Source organism: Molossus molossus, unplaced genomic scaffold, assembly GCF_014108415.1.
Source record: "Molossus molossus isolate mMolMol1 unplaced genomic scaffold, mMolMol1.p scaffold_m16_p_16, whole genome shotgun sequence".
Taxonomy (NCBI): Eukaryota; Metazoa; Chordata; class Mammalia; order Chiroptera; family Molossidae; genus Molossus; species Molossus molossus.
Genome location: NW_023425351.1, coordinates 61,649,084 through 61,669,411, shown reverse-complemented (window position 1 = coordinate 61,669,411; position 20,328 = coordinate 61,649,084).

Sequence of the window (20,328 nt, the reverse complement as noted above, 5' to 3'; positions counted from 1 at the left end):
AAAGAGAGCTTCCTCGTCTCGATGCGTTTTGTAGAGGGATTAATTGTACTCTGGAGTTTTAGATTAGACATTTCGAGTTCTCCTTTAAAGATGAAAAGGATGAGAGAAGAAAACAAGTTTTAAATTTTGCATGTAAACAATCTGGGTGGATATGTGTGTATATATATATTGTGAGATTGTTCAACAATTAGATAGCTATAATTATAACCCCAAACAATGTTTAACTGGGCTGGCTGCCTAATCAGGGAAGCAGTATTTTCACAGCAGACTAAGCATGTTATTGTTAAAATAAATGTTTTTGGACAAACAGCTCTAGAGAATACATTTCTGCCTACAGAGATTTGGTGGTTATTTTTAAAGATGCCAAGAAATTCAGGGCTCGCCATACAGAGGATGTAAATTAACACCTGTTAGATTGAATGGAAAACATTTAGGTTTGTTTGCAAATAAGCCCTTGCTATTTGCAAAACATCATCACAAGAATTTTCTAGTTTTTAGGCCCATTTGTTCTAGTCCAATGTGGTTGAGACAAAGGCTAAGTGATTTTGCAAGGTCATGCATTAGTAGTAGACTTTGAAGTAACAGATTTCTCTGCATGACCCCATCATAGTCCTTATAATTATAGTAATTGATTTAATTGTCTGACTTCATGCAGAGATTGTGGGATCATGAAATTGTGAATACCCACAACCTAACACACTGGTGTGTGTGTGTGTGTGTGTGTGTGTGTTTGGGGCAGAAGACATGGATGGTGGTAAAGGTGAGCACCATAGTAAGTTTATGATAACTTTTAGGAAGTATTGATTAATGACTTGGTCATTAATGGCTGAGTGCTAATACTAACCCTGTATATTCAGACCTACATTTTAGAAGGTTCTTTCCCAAATGTTTGTTCCTAGTCTTTCAAAAATTATCTTAGCTGAATGGGAGGGAGGGAAAAAAAGACTATCTTTCTACATTAATGTTCCTCAAAATTACCTGATCACAAAACGCATCGAGCCCTGGCCGGTTTGGCTCAGCGGTTGGAGTGTCGGCCTGCGGTACAGAGAGACCCGGGTTTGGTTCCCGCTAAGGGCATGTACCTCGGTTGTCCTCGGCCCTGGTCGGTTGTGCGGGTGGCAGCCACTCGATGTGTCCCTTCACATCGATGTTTCTCTCTCTCTCTCTTCCGCTCTCTCCCTCCCGCTCTATCTGAACAAAAAATGGAAAAATGTCCTCGGGTGAGGATAAAAAAAATTAAAAAATTAAAAAAAAATAAAAACGCATCGAGACGAGGAAGCTCTCTTTTGGTTAAAGTAAGAAGCTGTTGCCATGATTTGTTTTCATTTGATAAACAGTATTACTCACAATACTTCTTAAAAACACAGCTTCTCTGGCCCCAGCCCAGCTTCAGGAGTCAGAGGAGAATCTCTGGGCAGAGGGAGTTACTGATGGGATTAAGCTTGAAGTATCCATCTTCTAAATAGTTTCTGACTCGCCATGCATATCAGGTGGGTCTTTATTATTTGGGGTAAGTTCCATTTCTTCCACGGAGTTAACTGAACAATCCTAATCCAACAAAGTCCATGCAATTCCTTAATGATCTGCTATAACACTTCTGCTTGGGACATTTACTTCCGTTATCTTTTAACAGCATTATAAATGTCTCAAGGAAAAGGACCGAGCCATATTTTTTCGACATTCCGTCAACATTTATTGGACATCTGCTGCGGAGGTAGGCTGGAGTAGTGGTGGATGCTACATGTTTCTGTACAACTACAATTGGATAGGTAATATTTGTGTAAAATACTATTTTGCATTTTCTACAGGATCTAGTGTAGTACATCTCATATAACAGAGTCTCAAAACCCATTTGTTGAACAAATGAATAAATGAATTCAGACATAAATGGATAATGCTCCAAAATGATAATGCAACCACCTTCTCATTTTGGCATTGAAGTAAAAATGATTCTGAAAAATAATTACCGTAACTTAAATGTGCCTCTAAGTTTGTAACAGCCAAAGACTTTCCACTTGCATCTTCTCCTCTTTTTTGTTTTTTCATCAACTCACTGAGACAGGAAGTGCAGGTTTATTACCAGCTATATATTATAGATGAGCAAATTGAACCACAACACACTTATTAACCTAGTTAGTCAGAGTCAGACCTGAAAACTGAATTAAAATTCTTGCTAATGCAAGGTTGACCCTGACATGCAAGACTCGAGATTATACAGCAAACCCAAGAGCCTGGCTAGAAGACACAGGAGACAGAGTTCAGCACTTACTAAATGGGTTCTTGTTTCAACCCACTTAACTATGTCGACCCATTTTCAGAGTCCTTAAACTAGGGTTGAGAACTTCCACTTCATAGGATTGTTATAAACACTAAAAGAACTTTCAGAATGCTTTTTAAAATTTTTATATGAGAATTTTGGTTACACTCCAAACCAAGATAGATGCCTTCACTTTTGAATACATACCTCTGCCTAATTAATAAATGAACACTCCCCATATATAATCTGCAACAAGCCAAGCTGTTGGTTCAACCTCAGGCTCCAGGCTTGCTCTGGTTGTATTTACATCCAGTTCTGCCAGGTAACAGCTGTGTGACCTGGGAAGTTGTTCAGTCTGCTTATACCTCAATGACCTCATCTATTAAATGGACACTTAAGATATACTATCTATTGTATAGAATATTGAAAGGAACAATTTGTGCTTACATATGTAAAGACAATGTTTGATACTTAGTAAGCATTTAACAGATAGATGATGGATTTTTTTTTTCTGGTATAGAGGTTGGGAACTGTGAGCTGGAACTATTCTTAAGGTTTTTTTCAAATTAATATTTGGTAAAAAATATATTGAAAACCTATCACATGCCAACCATTGCTCTAGGTAAGGGAGGTTCATTCTTGAATAAGACTATATTTATCTTTTTAAATTTACTACTCTAGAAATAAGGAGAAAGGGAACTTTCTCCCCGGTGTGGCTTCCGAGGGCACACGTTTAGTCAACAGAGGTAGAAAAAGAGGGGGCGGTCCTTGTCAGCTGTGATTAACCTCTGGCAACCCAGAGATCAGCCAGGCCAGGCCTCTCCCGTGACAGTTCACGCAGGTTAGAAGTTCACTTTTCCTTAATTGATCCCAGACTCTCCTTCCGGACAGTCTCCGTTGGTGGCGGGCTTGCCAAGGGGTCTGCACTAGGTGTCACATCAGATAACAATGACCTCATTCTCCCCCAGGCGTGCTCAAGAAACTAGACTCACTCAAACTGCTCCTGTTCCTCCTGGAGAAGTTTTCCCTCATTCATCAAATGACAAACCCACTACATCCACATTTGCCTGACTTGTTTATCTCAACAGGGTGGGTTCAGCAGTTCTGCATTCGTCTAAAAGGCAGAAGATTCTATCTGGGAGTTGGACTGAGATCAAAGTGCTATTAAAATGTATGTTAATGGCCTGGAAAATCTCTCTGTTCCTCAGAAGGTTACTGTCAGTGTCAAGACAGATAATCCACAGGAAGTAGTATTTTTCCCAGGTAAAATTTTTTTGGGGGAAAAGGGGATTGTAAACTTGCAGGGAGTTGGAAAACAAATAGTAGAGATAGATGGCAAGTATAACTTGACTTTGTTTCTTTCGATGGTAACGTCTTGCAAAACTGTAGCACAGTATTATAACCAGGAAATCGACAGTGATAAAATCTACTGATTTTACTTAGATTATAAAAGTTTTAACTACCCCCGTGTGTGGGGGTGAGCGAGGGGAGTGCACACATCTGTGCAGTTAGCTCTATGCAATTTTGTCACAAGTGTAGGTTCAGTACCCACCACCACACGGAACATACAGAGCAATGCCACTGGCATCACCATTACCATCACCGTAAGGATCCCTCGGGTATACCTTTCATGACCACTCTTCTCCTTCTCACAACCACGTACATCCAGTACTAATGCCCGATCTAGTCTCCATCTCTATAATGTTGTGCTTTAAAGAATGTCATATACACGTAATCATACAGTAACTTCAAATTGCCTGAAAGTACAAGAAAGGGTCAGCTGGTATTACTATTTTTAGGATAACTTTGTTAACAACAATTAGGTTACTTTTCACACCAATCACATTTTTTTTTTTTAATGAATTTTTATTTATTTTTTTGTTACAGATATTTTACCTTTTTACCCCATTGGCACCCCCCACCCCACCCCACCTCCGCACCGTCCCCGGCTTAGTTGTCCATGTCAATTGGTCATGCATAGATGCATATAAGTTCTGTGGTTTATCTCTTCCGACCCCCCTACCCCCCCATTCCCTCTTCTGAGGGATGTCAGTCTGTGCCCTACTTCCATGTTTCTGGGTCTACTGTATTCCTCAGACGGTTATGTTCATTATATTCCGTATATAAGTGAGATCATGTGGTATTTGTCTTTTTCTGCTTGGCTTCTTTCACTTAGGATAATACTTTCCAGGTCCCTCCATGTTGTCTCAAAGGATAAGAGATCTTTTTTTCTTACCGCTGCATAGTACTCCATTGTGTATATGTACCACTGCTTTTTTATCCATTCGTCTACTGATGGACACTTGGGCTGTTTCCAGATCTTAGCTATTGTAAATAGTGCTGCTATGAACATGGGGGTACATATATTCTTCCTGATTGGTGTTTCAGGCTTCTTAGGGTATATTCCCAGCAGTGGGATCACTGGGTCAAATGGAAGTTCAGTTTCTAATTTTTTGAGGTAGCACCATATTGTTTTCCATAGCGGCTGCACCAGTCTGCATTCCCACCAGCAGTGTATTAGAGTCCCCTTTTCTTCACACCCTCGCCAACACTTGTTGTTTGATGATTTGTTGATGGCGGCCATTCTGACAGGTGTGAGGTGATACCTCATTGTTGTTTTAATTTGCATCTCTCTGATGATTAGTGATGTTGAGCATTTCTTCATATGTCTTTTGGCCATTTGTATGTCCTGTTTGGAGAGGTGTCTATTCAGCTCCTCTGCCCATTTTTTAATTGGGTTCTTTGTCTTCCTTGTGTTGAGTTGTATGAGCACTCTCTATATATTGGAAATTAACCCCTTATCTGATACATCATTGGCAATGATGTTCTCCCATACAGTGGGCTGCCTTTTCATTTTGATTATTGTTTCTCTTGCTGTGCAGAAGCTTTTTAGTTTGATGTAGTCCCATGGGTTCATTTTCTCCTTTATTTCTGTTGCCTTAGGTGATGTATCAGTGAAAATTCTGCTCTGTATGATGTCCGAAATTTTGTTGCCTACATTTTCTTCTAGAATTTTTATGGATTCACGGGTCACATTTAAGTCTTTTATCCATTTTGAGTTTATTTTTGTGTATGGTGTAAGTTGATGGTCTAGTTTCATTTTTTTGCATGTAGCTGTCCAGTTTTCCCAACACCATTTATTAAAGAGGCTGTCTTTACTCCACTGTATGCTCTTGCCACCTTTGTCAAATATTAATTGAGCGTTTGCCTTGGGTCCATTTCTGGGTTTTCAGTTCTGTTCCACTGGTCTATATTCCTGTTCTTGTGCCAGTACCAGGCTGTTTTGGTTACAGTCGCTTTGTAGTATAACCTGATATCTGGTATTGTGATCCCACCTACTTTGTTCTTTTTTTTCAAGATTGCTGTGGCTATTCAGGGTCTTTTTTGGTTCCATATGAACTTTTGAAGTATTTGTTCTAGTTCTATGAAATATGTCGTTGGTATTTTGATGGGGATTGCATTGAATCTATAGATTGCTTTGGGTAGTATGGACATTTTAATTATGTTAATTCTTCCAATCCATGAACAGGGTATGTGCTTCCACTTTTTTATATCTTCCTCTATTTCTTTTTTCAATGACCTGTAGTTTTCTGCAAATAGGTCCTTTACTTCTTTGGTTAAGTTTATTCCTAGGTATCATAATTTTTTTGGCGCGATGGTAAATGGGATTGTTTTTTCAGTTTCTCTTTCTGTGCGTTCATCATTGGTGTACAAGAATGCCATCGATTTCTTAACGTTAATTTTGTATCCTGCTACTTTGCCAAATTCATTTATTAAGTCTAGTAGACTTTTGATGGAGTCTTTAGGGTTTTCTATGTATAATATCATGTCATCTGCAAATAATGACAGTTTCACTTCCTCCTTTCCAATTTGGATCCCTTTTATTTTTTCTTCATGTCTGATTGCTGTGGCTAAGACTTCCAGTACAATGTTAAATAAGAGTGGCGAAAGGGGACATCCCTGTCTTGTTCCTGTTCTCAATGGAAATGTTTTTAGTTTCTGTCCATTGAGTATGATGTTGGCTGTAGGTCTTTCATATATGGCCTTTATTATGTCGAGATATGATCCCTCTATTCCTACATTGCTGAGCGTTTTTATCAGAAATGGATGCAGGGTTTTGTTGAATGCTTTTTCAGCATCTATTGATATGATCATGTGGTTTTTATTCTTCATTTTGTTTATGTGGTGTATCACATTTATTGATTTGCGAATATTGTACCAGCCTTGCATCCCTGGAATGAATCCCACTTGGTCATGGTGAATAATTTTTTTGATGTATTGCTGGATCCGATTTGCTAATATTTTGTTCAGGATTTTGGTGTCTATGTTCATCAGGGATATTGGCCTGTAGTTTTCCTTCTTTGTAGTGTCTTTTTCTGGTTTTGGAATTAGAATTATGCTGGCTTCATAGAACGAGTTTGGAAGTCTTCCTTCTTGAACTTTTTGAAAGAGTTTGTGGAGAATGGGTGTTAGTTCTTTTTTGAATGTTCAGTAAAACTCCCCTGTGAAGCCATCTGGGCCTGGGCTTTTGTTTGCTGGGAGAGTCTTGATTACCTCTTCAATTTCCTTAGTTGTTATTGGTCTGTTGAAGTTTTCTATCTCTTCCGGGAATAGTTTTGGGAGACTGTGTGTTTCTAGAAATTTGTCCATTTCGCTTAGATTGTCGAATTTGTTGCCATATAGTTGTTCATAATAGTTGTTAACGATCTTTTGTATTTCCGTGGTGTTGGTTGTTACTTCTCCTCTTTCATTTCTGATTTTGTGTATTTGGGTTCTTTCTCTTTGTTTCTTGGTGAGTCTAGCTAAGGGTCCATCAATCTTGTTTATCTTTTCAAAAAACCAGCTATTTGTTTCATTGATCCTTTGAATTGTTTTTTTGGTCTCTATGTCATTTATTTCTGCTCTGATCTTTACTATTTCCTTTGAATTGTTTTTTTGGTCTCTATGTCATTTATTTCTGCTCTGATCTTTACTATTTCCTTCCTTCTACTTGCTCTGGGGTTTTCTTTTTGTTTGCTTTCTAATTCTTTAAGTTGTGAGGTTAGACAGTCAATTAGAAATTTTTCTTGTTTTTTGAGGTAGGCCTGTAGTGCTATGAACTTCCCTCTCAGAACTGCTTTCGCTGCATCCCATAGATTTTGTGTTGTTGTGTGTTCATTTTCATTGGTTTCCAGGAAGTTTTTAATTTCTTCCTTGATCTCCTCGGTGACCCATTCATTGTTTAATAACATGCTATTTAGCCTCCATGTGTTGAAATGTCTTTGCATGTTCTTGTTGCAATTGATTTCTAGTTTCATTCCATTGTGATCTGAGAAGATGCTTGATATGATTTCAATCTTCTTGAACTTGTAGAGATTTAGTTTGTGTCCTATCATGTGGTCTGTCTTTGAGAATGTCCCATGTGCACTTGAGAAGAATGTGTATTCTGTGGTTTTGGGGTGTAATTCTCTGTAGATATCTATTAAATCCATTTGGTCTAGTGCTTCATTTAGAGTCTCTGTTTCCTTGCTAATTTTTTGCCTAGAGGATCTATCCAGTGCTGTCAATGGGGTGTTGAAGTCCCCTGCTATGATTGTATTGTTGTCGATTTCTCCTGGAAGTCCTCCAGAAGATTTTTAATATATTTTGGTGCTCCTATATTGGGTGCATATATGTTTATCAAGGTTATATCTTCCTGTTGGATAGATCCTTTCAATATTATATAGTGGCCTTCTTTGTCTCAAGTTATGGTCTTCATTTTGAAATCTATTTTATCAGATATGAGAATTGCTACCCCAGCTTTTTTTTTGCTTTCCATTTGCTTGGAAAATTTTTTCCATCCCTTCACTTTCAACCTATTTGAGTCTTTTGTTGAGAGATAGGTCTCCTATAAACAACATATAGATGAGTCACGCTTTCTTATCCAATCAGCTACTCTGTGTCTTTTTATGGGAGCATTCAATCCATTTACGTTTAAGGTGATTACTGATATGTACTTATTTATTGCCATTTTTGTTTAGTGTGGTTCTATTTTTCTTCACATTTCTACTGCAAAAGGACTGCTGTAATTAGCAGTAGAAATGGGAAGAAAAATAGAACATTACAGCAGTCCTTTTAACATTTCTTGCAGTGCTGGTTTGGTGCTAATGTATTCCCTTAGCCTTTTTTTGTCTGGGAAGCTCTTTATTTGATCTTCTATTTTGAATGATAGCCTTGCTGGGTAGAGTAGTCTTGGATTCAGATTCTTGTTTTTCATGACTTTGATTACTTCATGCCATTCTCTTCTGGCCTGTAGTGTTTCTTGTGAGAAGTCAGCTGAGAGCCTTATGGGGTTCCCTTTGTAGGTAACCTGTTGCTTATCTCTTGCTGCTTTTAGGATTCTCTCTTTGTCTTTAGTGGCATTTTAATTACTATGTGTCTTGGTGTGGGCCTGTTTGGGTTCTTCTTACTTGGGGCTCTCTGTGCTTCTTGAACTTGAATGCCTTCTTCCTTCACCAAATTAGGGAAGTTTTCTGTCACTATTTTTTTGAATATATTCTCTATCCCTTGCTCATTTTCTTCTTCTTCGGGGACTCCTATGATGCGAATATTATTACGTTTCCAGTTGTCCCATAGTTCTCTTAAGCTGTCTTCCTGTTTTTTAATAGTTTTTTCCATTTGTTTTTCTGATTGGTTGATTTTTTCTACTCTGTCTTCTAATTCACTGATCCGGTCCTCAGCTTCCTCTACTCTGCTTTTTAAACCTTCCAATGTGTTTTTCATTTCTGATATGTCATTTTTTATCTCTTCTTGGTGGTTTTTAATTTCCAATTGGCTTATTTTCAGTGTCTCTATGTCCTTACTCATGCTGTTCAGCTTCCTCAAGATCATGGCTCTGAATTCTAGCTCTGTTAATATGCCTAATTGCTCCACATTGATCTCATCTTCGGTGGAGGTCTCTTGCTCTTTCATTTGGCTTCTGTTTCTATGTTTCACCATTTTGGCTGTCACTGTGGGCTTTGGAGCCTGTCAAGTTTTCCCTGTGGGTGTTGGTGTTCTGCTGTTTGTGGCTCCCTCTCCTGTGTTTAGATGAGCGAGGGAGGACCCACGTTGAACACCACTGTCAAGTCTTACTTTCCTGGTTAAAGTTGCCAGCCCAGGAAGCGTACTGTTATCCTCTAGCTTTTTGCCTGGAGGCTAGCAGTCTAGGTTAATTGATCAGTTTTGGGTTGTCAGTTGATTGAAAAACTCCCTCTGGTGCTCAGCCAAGGGGCTTTCACCAGGGTGGGGCAGATGCTGATTGTTAGTGAGCCTCAATTAGCACTTCAATGGCTCACAGGGTGGGGTTGGATCTCCGAGGGAGGGGCTGCTGCCTCTCCTCAGAGCCCTGGGAAGGAGCAATGTGGCCACCGTCCCGAGTGGCTGCACTCAGCCAAAGCTCTGAGCGCCCTCCAAACCCCCAGTGTCCCGACACAGCTCCAGTCCAGTCCGCCCTCCCTCCGCCAGAGCCCAAGGTGAGTGGCTGTGGCTGTTTCAGCCTCTGTCCCGGCTGCGCTGTGGGGCCGCCTGGGAGTGTGACCCGAGGGCGCCGCTTACAGCTGAGGCCGCTGCCGAGCTGCCGACCGTGGGCTCCCAGCCCCGTCTCGCCTTCGCAAGCCTACCGGGATGGAGTCCGTGTCCCTCGTTGTATGGTCCTCCAAGCTGCTCTTCTGTTGCTTTTTCCCGTCGATTTGTCTGTGTTATAGTTGTAATTCCAGTTTGGTCCTGGGAGACGGTCTGTGCAGCTCCGTTCACTCCGCCGCCATTTTTCCTCCCCCAGTCACATTTCTTAGACAATTATACTTCTCTGTGAGCAGGAGGTTTTCTGGTTTATTTGGTGGGCAAATTACAAAGAAAATGGCATTGATTGGTGGCTGGGGAGAGGCAAGGTTTTCTGACAGGGTTTCCTGTGGGAAGAGGCCCTGTTTGGATAAAATACTACTTGAGAGAAGACTGGAGTCTATAAAACAAAGCTGTTTGCTCTTTCTAGGAGTTTTTATTATTAGTCTTTTGAAAATAATACAGTGGCTTGCCCCCAAAATATATACATTTATCTAAAGTGTAGTGTGTATAATATATCTTAAGAGACTCTAAGATCAAAATTGATATTTTTAAGAAGACCAGATCCACAGTCGTTCTGAGACAGGGCTCCCCGAGAAAAAAAAGGATTAAACCAGTTGTTCTGATAATGCTGGCGAAGTGCACTCATTACACAAATAATCACTATTATTATAATTATCATGAGACATTTTAATTTTGGTATGATGTGCTGAATTCTGCTAAGCACGGTACCTAAAATATTTACATTTCACAACACATTTTCATGATTAGTTTATTTTGTTCTTTTTTTTTAATCGAAAATATTGAAACGTGGAAAGATTAAATAACTTTCTCAAAGTCTCATACCTAGTGAATGGCAGCTAATGTTCAAATCATGTGCATTCAAGCCACAGTTCTTTTTTAGATAAGAGATATTTTACTCTATTTTGTTTTTGCTTTTATCTCCAAATGTTATACATATATATATATATGTATATATACATGGTTTCATATACATATGGGTAATCCTCGCTTGAGGATGTCTTTTCATTGATTTTTAGACAGTGAAAGGGAGGGAGGGAGAGAGAGAAACATAGATATGAGAGAGACACATTGACTGGTTGCCTCCCATACAACCCCACAGGGACCAGGGATCAAACCTGCCACTCAGGTGCCCTTGACCTTCATTCTGAGGGCTGACACTCTAGCCACTGAGCCAAACCTTCCAGGAACAAACTTTTTATTTTGATACAGTTCAAACTAACAGAAAAGTCCTAAGAACGGTACAAGAAACATCAATATACCCTTTACCTAAGTTTATCAATTGTTTAAAAAAGTACCGAATTAGATTTTTGTTTTAAAAACAGTAGTTCCAGACATAGTTTCTCAGTCCAAGACCTAAAGGTTTAGTTTTCACGTTGCTTTAGTGTCCTCTGTTCTAGATCACACCCGTGTTCTTAGCCACTGAAGACACTCCAAGCACCTGTAGCACAAATCCAATGAAGAAGAAGAACTGAAGGCATTATAAGGAGGCACGTTTTCTCCACCTCTTCCTAAAAAATACTAATTTTCCTTTTTCACCACGATAGAAGGTGCCACTGAGCATAGTTACTTTCTTTAGGCAAGATTTTTCTGGTTTGCTGTATATTCAGATGATAAAATATGGACACAAATTTTATTTTATCCCAGTATGTAGGAGGCCAGATTTCTTGTAGCTGGTAGAGTTTTCAAAGAGCTTTTAAAATACGCATCTTCTTTTGTCGTACTTCATGCAGCAGCAAAGTGTCAACTGTAAAGAAAACCTGGGATTACTAAATATTCTGGCTTTAGAATGGAAGGATTTGGGTTTGAATCATAGATCCAGTGTTGTTTACATACGTTTCATTAATCTTTACTTATCTAAGTTTCTTTACCTTCATTTGTAAGATGGAATTCTGTCATTACCTTACAATGTTTTTATGCAAAATCAACATAAATGATAGTGATTGGCATAATGTCTGGCACTAGCAGTCACTGAATAAGTAAAAAAAATGTTCAGATGTACGTATTTAAGTTAAAATGGTAGGATATGTTGATAAACAAACCCCACGCCACCTTCATGTCTATGGCTTCTTTTCCATTAAGAGTTCTCTGTATTTCTCTGGAGAAAACTAAGTTTAACAATCCCTCACATTTGCCATGCACTTATCTTTTGTCTTATAGGAGTTGTTCAGTGTACTGTCCACTGAGAGATACAGCATCAAACACAGGACTTTCCCCTTCATTTCCATGTCGGATTGCCGCTAGAATTATGGCTCATCAGGCAGCCCAGCTTGTGGTTAGAAAGTTGTCCTTTGGGTTGGCCACAAGCTAATTTTCTCATTCTGTGGTTTGCTGTGGTTGATGTTGTGCCATATTCTCTCCTAGGAAAACTATATTTAACAGCAAATGCCTGAGATCAGTCCTCCCCCCCCGCCCCGTCACTCTTTGGTCTCACTCCACCAAAGGGATCTTTAGCTTCTATAATTAAGAAAGCCATTCATCTCTATTATTATCATGATTTTATTTATTCTTTTACTTATTTAAACATTTTATGCCGCCCCATTTTCAACCTTGTACAAGGAACTTTAGATACCATGGTGGTGAATTTTATGGGTTAACGTTAATGGACCACTGGGTGCCAGATGTTTGATAAAACATTTTTCTGGGAGTTTGTGTGAGCGTGTTTTCGGATGAGATCAACATTTTAATCTGTAGACGGAGTAAAGCAGATTACCGTCCCCAATGTGGATGGGCCTCATCCAATGAGCTGAAGGCTTGAATAGAACAAAACAGCTGACCCTCCCTGGGAAAGAAAATTTCTCCTGCCTGACCAGCTTCATACCAAAGCGTTGATTTTTCTCCTGCTTTCAGATTCGAACGAAAACACTGGCTCTTCCTGGGTCTCACACGTGCCAGCTTTTGAACTGAAATGACACCGTAGGTTCTTCTGGTTCTCAGGCCGGACTTAGAATGGAACTCATAGCATTGGCTTTCCTGCATCTCCAGCCTCTGCCAGCCCACCCTGCAGATCTGTGACCTAATCAGCCTACACAGTCATGTGAAAAAATCCCTTATAATAAAGCTCTTCATGTGTGTGTGTGTGTGTGTGTGTGTGTGTGTGTGTGTGTGTGTGTACACACACAGTCTATTGGCTCTGTTTCTCTGGAGAGCTCCAACTAACACAGATTGTTTATCTCATTTAAGCCTCATGCTCAGGTAGTTATTTTTGGCCTCCTCTCAACGTTAAGGACCCTGGATCTCATGACATAGAGACACTTACCTAAGAACACTCCTCTAACAAATTCCCATCATCTTTGCTGGGGATTGTCTCACTATTTCAGTGTCCCGACCCTTTGTATAAAGAGAGACAAGTAAGCAGAGGGTTTTTTTTTTGTTGTTGTTGTTTTTAATAAGCAGCTTTAATTCTATAGTACCAAGTCATGTGAATTGTCTGCATTCACACAGCATGTCAAGGAATGACACACATTTTGAGGGATATCTAAGGTATCGAAGATGATTTCTTCAGCAAAAGCAATGCTGTCGACTCTGGGCATTTATTTGCTAACCCAGTGAATCATAGCACCTTCCACATGCTATTCACTTTAGTAAAGCAAATTTCAATGATCATGATGGTATGATTATTTAATGTTTATAATCATTTTAATGGCTTTCGAAAAATGCATTGTTTACATTTTTTACAGGGTTTCAAGTCTGTCTGCAACTCCATGCTAGTTTACTTTGTTTGGGAAGCTACTACTTGCCTTTGAAACATTTACTACCAAGTTCTAGATGCATGCTTAGACCAATGAAGTCTAGGATCTGTTCACTCTAACACATTTATCAGGCAATTTACCACAAATGGTTACAATCGCCTTTCTCTCTCCATTTTGATTGTGACCCCCTTGAGAGGGGAAGACTTTTACTCATCTTCATTGGTCTGTGCCTTCTTGAATGTTGGGCACATAGTGGATGCTTAATTTAGTGAGTGAGGGAATGTTTTTTATTCAACAAATAGTTATTGATTACACAATACATTGTTCAGAGTATATTTAGGTTTCAGTGACAGATAAAGTGATAACAAAGGGACAACAAATAAGTAAAAATTCAGACACATATAATGCCTAAATATGCGCACACACTGCTAAATGTGTATGTAATAAAACATTTTATTTTATGGAAGTAGCAGTCTTTTTTTTTTTTTTTGGAAAGGCTATTTGCTGAATGACATATATTTGTTTGAAAAATTTAGTTACCAATAGATATAGCCAAGTTTGTTTTAAGATAAAGTAACATTCACCAAATCCAGCCCTGGCCGGTTTGGCTCCGCGGTTAGAGTGTCGGCCTGCGGTCCAGAGAGACCCAGGTTCGGTTCCCGCTAAGGGCACGTACCTCGGTTGCAGTTTGTCCCCAGCCCCGGTTGGGTCATGCAGGTGGCAACCACTCGATGCATCAATGTTTCTCTCTCTCTCTCTCTTTCCCTCCCACTCTATCTGAACAACAACAACAACAAAAAACAAAAGATAAAGTAACATTCACCAAATCCAATACAAATTTTGCCAAATCTACAAACAGCCAACAGATTTTCTGTGTTCTATATGTGAAACTATTAAAGACATTCTAAGTACACTTAGCAATATTTGTTAAATTGCAGGTTATTATATACAAATTGTAATATATCCGATTCCCTGGGTCTACAGTATGATAATCCACAACAGGGTGAGGAATAGAAAAGTTTGTTGTAAAACTCATTTGGTTTGAGGTGAAAACATTTAGAGGAAGGTATTTATTTCATACACTTTGGCTGAGAAAACAAAGGCAGACATTTGGGACAAAGAAGCTCAAACCAGTGGTGACTGGGGCAGGGGAGGGGAAGTGAGTGAAAGATGTCATTTCTGAAAAATGAAAGGAACAAGTAAGGCAGCCTGCCAGGAAAATAAAAATTAAAAATAGGCAAAGTTGGCCCAGCCGGTGTGGCTCAGTGGTTGAGCGTTGACCCGTGCACCAAGAGGTCGCTGGTTCAATTCCCGGTCAGGACTCGTGCCCAGGTTGTGGGCCAAATCCCCAATGGGGGGCATGCAGGAGGCAGCCAGTCGATGTTCTCTTTCATCGATATTTCTGTCTCTCTCTCTCCCTCTCACTTTCTTTCTCTCTAAAATCAATAAAGAAAAAAAATAGGCAAAGTTGTAATTTTTTTTTTTTAATTGAGATGGAGATTTGAGGAAACGAGGAAAGTGCAATAAATCGACAAATAAGTGTCTTTTGTTGGGAGCACAAAAAAATCACTTATGTTCTCATAAACTGCTTCAGAAAGGTAGGAGACTGCAAACGCGAGTCCCAAACCTCTTGCAGACTCGGCTGGGAATGAGGACAGTACAGCCGATGTCTAAGAGAAGGAGAAGGGTTTTCATCAAAACCGTTCACATCATAAAGCGCCTCACCTCGAAGCTGCCAAGCTTCTCTGTTTCCTGATTAACTAAGTCACATCATATTCTTCAGGGAACCAGGAATATACTCAGTATAGGAAGAAATACATTCGAATATATTTAAAGTGTACTTGGGGGCCCATTCATTCTTCTTTCATTGCTCACTGTCATCTAACAACACCCCATAAAATACTCAGGAAATGAGTCAATTCAATCACCATTTAAATTATATATATTTCTTAATATATAAGTATATGTATTTATATATTATATACTTACATAATTTATATAACATATATTTATATATAGTGATCTATAAATGTACATATAAATATATTTCTGTTACATGTTTCAGTCTATTCATTCATTTATTTAATAGTCATTTTCTGATACATGCAGACTCACTGCTAGGCCCTAAGATAGTAAGGTATGTGCGACAGGATAGTTACCTATGTGAAGGAGAGCTTTCAGGAAAGAAGATGAACACAGAAAGATGCTTGGAATAGAACATTAATGGTTGATGAAAACGGAGGAGAGAGAAAATAGTTCTGTCTGTAGCCATAGAGAAAGCTGTGCTCAGGAAGACTGCTCAAGTTACGTCTTAAAGGGGTGTCTGGTCTGGACTTAAAAATTGCCCAGCCTACAACCTTACTAGTCAACACATTCGATCACATGTGAGCCAATCCAGTTACTGAAAAGGCAGGATATAATTACTGTAACTTAAAATTAACATGAAGTTTTCCCAGATGTAGTGCTTTTTCTCACCTCTCACACTGTTTTGCATAGATGTGGAGTTTTATCTGGGCATCTGACAGTCCAGCTAGAAATTCGATTTCTCCATCTCCTCTGCGGCCGGATGGAGCCCAGGGGGTGTAGGTGGATGTGTTGTTTGCAACTGACCCTCTTACAGGATGTTGCTTGGCCTCCACTGTGCTCTTCTTGCTCTTCCTGTGGGATGAAACCTAGATCAGGGTCCAGCATTGGCCCGAGTTCCCCGAATGGCCTGTGGAACACCATGACTCAGCCGACTGGGACCACTCCTTTCTACACTCTTACATGAGAAGAAAGAAGTACGTTTCTATTTCCTTTAAGCAACCAGTTTTAGACCTGCTAACAGAGCTGTGTGAGCCTACCCCCTAATTGGGACAGACATCTTCTTTCCCACCTGTCAATAATTAAAACTGAGTTTCAAAAGCAAAAACATACAGTTAAGTTGCAGTCACTGCACCGCACAGAGGTTAAGGAACATCACGCAGATGGTGTGCGGTATAGCGTCTCCTTGAACTAAGCTTTACGTTTGTCCTGAGCCCGTGTCTTAAGCTAAATGCCAGCTTTAGTTCATAACACCGTTAACTTGGGCTCCAGAACGCATCCCCCCCCCCCCCCCAAACTGACTTTTAATGCTTTCTAAGTAGATGTTCCCTTCCTCCATTTCCTTGCAAATTATAATAGTAAGAAGTATGTCTTAGAGTTTTGGAGTCAAGACACACCTACCTTCACATGTCAATTCTCACACCAGGATGAGTACATCATTAAGTGCCTCATTGTATCAGACACTGGGTTTGCTACTGGCTATGTGAATCCATTTAGTCTTCAGAAGAACCCAGTGAACCATGATTCCCATTTTACAGCAAAATAACGTGAGGCTTAGAGTAGCTCGTGCAGTCACACTAGGTAATATACTTGGTAGTGATGGGAGACAGGGTTTTATTCCAGGTCATTCCGGCCTGTAAATCTGCACTGTACACCTGCTTCATCACATACTCGCTGAGGACAAGGCCCCAGTTCCTAATCTCAAAAATGGCAGTAATAGTTACCTACTCGAGAGGTTTCTGTGAGCATTGGACAAGTCTGCGTATGACGAACGTTCAGATCCTAACACATAGTAGGTACACAGTAAATGCTGGGTGCCTCTCTCTTTTCCTTGACGTCTGGGACCTCTTAGAGGGAAGGAGCAATATCCCTTTCCTCAGTGTTGCTTGGCATTCTGTAAAATATCAGGCAAGTACTTAATAAATATTAGGATCAATCAGGACCATGAGAAAAACAGGTATAAAAACTAGCAAATGGGGAAAAGGTAATAAAAATAAAGGTCAATATGACCAAGAGTTTACTATATTCTAGGAAATGCAGTAATTATTTGACATGCACTTTCTTCTTCAATTCTCTTGATAGCCCTATGAGTTGGTTTTATTATTTTTCGTAGTTTATAGAAGCAGTCACTGCACCCCACAGAGGTTAAGGAACATCACGCAGATGGTATGCGGTGTAGCTTCTACTTGAACTAAGCTTTATGTTTGTCCTGAGCCCATGTCTTAATCTCCTCCCCATGCCAAGCAATAAAAATCAAGAAGCTAAATGCCAGCTTTAGTTCATAACACCGTTAACTTGGGCTCCAGAATGCACCCCCCATCCCCCGCCCCAATCAAAGCCCTGTTCTGCACTGTTTGGTATTGAAGGTGATCGTTTGTAGGCTCCAGGCCCTTCCCAGCTTGACCCCTCAGTGTCCTGCAGTAGCCAGGTGGGCTGTAGCGCAGCTTCTCCCCTCTGGGAGAGCTCCTGGGTGGCCAAGCAAGGCCTGTGGGCTCGCACAGCTGCCTTCCCTGTCGCCGGCCAAGCATCTGGGCACGTGAGCGGCTCCAGCAGCCTGCAGTCGGATTGTGCAAACGGCTGCATGCTCCTGGCAGCTCTGGGATTGGCGGGCTCCCTTCAGGAAATGAAGGGAAAGCTCCAAGTGAGCTTGACAAGAGCTGCTCTGGGGCAGGAAGCAACAGACACTTGACCTCATTGAATTTCCAATGCAGTTCCTCTCAAAGGCACATGCTGTGTCTTAATCTACAAACGCACTCTTTTGCCCACCACAGTGCTTGTATGTGTGCAATGAGATTTTGCTGAGTGAATGAATGATTGGGTGAGAAATGCAATTCTATTTGCTATTAGTAAGGATGATAATAACGTAGATTTATCTTGGGGTCCTTTAACACATTTCTTGGCAACTTTCAGCTGTCTCCTTTCTAGCCCCTCCCACTCACCTCACCCTCTCTGCCACCACTCCGTGTTCTTGACATTTCCCTCTTAAATCTTTTCCTCCTTACCCCATACATTTATCTTCTTTTGATCCAAGTTTCAAAACCATGCTAGGAAATCGTTTTTTTCACTTAATCAGAATGAAATGCAATTCTGTCATGTTCTAGTGTTTATCCTTCCAGAAAACATGGATAAATTTTAAGTCATTTTGCAGACAATATCTAATTTCGGCTTACTTTGGGTATGATGGCCAGCCAAGAGAAACATATTTTGACAAAGGTCGACTCTTATGAAATCTACAATCTACTATCTAATTTTTCCCTACATTTAAGGCTAGCTTAAAATCACGAATGATACCCACAGTCTGATGAACTTTACAAATATAAATACATGCCTAATTATCATGATTATCATGTGTGTATGTCCACACAGACCTCCAAGTATTTTGGGTCATACCAAGTGGAAGTATAGTTACATCAGAAATTATGGGTAAATGCATCTCAAAGGTGAGCATCCCTATGTTCATAGAAGCTTTATTTACAATAGCCGAAACAGAGAAACAACCTTTATTCTGAATGGATAAAGAAGTTGTGTGTGTGTGTGTGTGTGTGTGTGTGTATTCAATGGAATATTATTTACCCATAAAAAATGAGGAAATCCTGCCATTTTCGACAACATGGATGGACCTTGAGGGCATTATACTAAGTGAAATGTCAAACAAAGAAATACAAACACTGTATTAACTTATTGATAGCTGGGATCTAAAAACAAATTAACAAACTCATAGAAAAAGAGATCAGATTTGTGGTTATCAGAGGTGAAGTGGAGGTGGAGGGAAAATTGTAGGAAGGGGGTCAAAAGGTACAAACTTCCAGTTGTAAGATAAATAAGTACCAGGGATGTATTGTATAACCTGATGACTGTAGTTACCACTGCTATATAACAGAAAGGAAAGTTGTTAAGAGAGTGAATCCTAAGAGGTTTTATTAAAAGAAGAAACATTTTTTCATTTCTTTTTGTTGTATCTGTGAGATAATAGATGTTAACTAAACTTACTGTGCTAATCATTACACAGTGTATATAAGTCAAACCTCTATGCTATATACCTACAATCTGTATGGTGATATATGTCAATTATATTTCAATAAAACTATTAAAATAATATTTCCTTCATATTGAAAAAAATTTGCAACAGTGTATTAAATCAAGTTTTCAAAAAGATGTAGCTACAAAAATATTTTAATTTAAATTTGTTTACAAGTTTATTTTATTGTATAGGAAAAATCAGTACTGAATGTGTTAGAATAGTAGAATTAAAGATGACTTTTTTTCCTTTTTGTTTCTAATTATGCAGTTATTATAATAGTGATACTGTTTTAAAAATTCTTACTTTATAGATATATACAGAAAATAAAAGGTAAAAACTCTATCCACCCCTCTGTATTTTATAAATCATAATCTTCACTAACACTTGATATGTCTCTTATAACCACTAGGTTCTATGTTATTTTTATTTTATTTTACAAATATCTAGTAAGTACATTCTATATGCCAGGCGCTATTCTAGATACTTAGAATATAGGAGTAAACAAAATGGACAAAGACCCATCCTCTTATAAAGCTTACTTTCTTGAGATGGAAATAGACAACAAATAATAATTATAATGAACAGGTAAGGAATACCATGTTAGAAAGTCCTACAATCTATGGGAAAATAAAAATTAAAAAAAAAAGAATAGCTTAAAGGGACAGAAGGATGCTGGGGGTGAAACTGGAAATGTGGTTTGCAATTTTTATAACAGGGTGGTTTGGGATATTTCTTATCGAGAAGATATTTGGGAAAAGAGGTAAAAGAAATAAGCAAGTCAGGCCCGTGGCTCTCTGGAGGAAGATCATCCCAGGTGCACGCGACAGACAGGTGGGACGCCTAGTGTACTCAGGACAAGCAAGGGAACAAACGCAGCAGGACTGGTGTGAAGAGTGGGGGGAGGTGAGCTCTTGGGAGCCTGTAGGGTCCGTTGTGAAGACTTTGGCTTTCATTTGTGTAAGGTGGGAGCTACTGGA